Source organism: Solanum pennellii, chromosome 1 (genome assembly GCF_001406875.1).
Source record: "Solanum pennellii chromosome 1, SPENNV200".
Lineage (NCBI taxonomy): Eukaryota > Viridiplantae > Streptophyta > Magnoliopsida > Solanales > Solanaceae > Solanum > Solanum pennellii.
In genome coordinates this window covers 4,923,458-4,923,948 of record NC_028637.1, presented here as the reverse complement: position 1 = coordinate 4,923,948, position 491 = coordinate 4,923,458, and positions in this window count along the sequence as shown.

Below are 491 nucleotides of genomic sequence, written 5' to 3'. Positions count from 1 at the left end.
AGTACCGTGTGGTTTGGTACTCACCCCTTGCTTCTACAAATTTTTTTGTAGGTTATGAGCCTTGATTTTTGTTGTACTTGTCATTCTCTTCTCTTCCGAGGCTTCTTGGAGATTTGTGAGGTAGCTGTTTCCATCTCAGCAGACTTTCTTCTCCTTAATTATGATCTTGTTCTATTCTAGAAACAAGTTCATTTGAGACTTGAGTTTTCTTTTGAATCAATTGTAATATTTTAGAGGCTTGTACACGTGACTACCAGGTTTTGGGGTTTTTATTAAGTTACTTATATTTTATTTCCGCACTTTATTGTAATGTTTGAGTTTTAGGCTGACTTGTCTTGGTGGGATAAGACGAGTGCCATCACGTCCATTTTTGGGTCGTGACAACACTTAAACAATAATCCACAATTTATTAAATATTTATTTAATAATAAGACAACAATTCGATACTATTCTATTCGATTGGTTCGGGAGATTTTTGATATTCTTTTTAC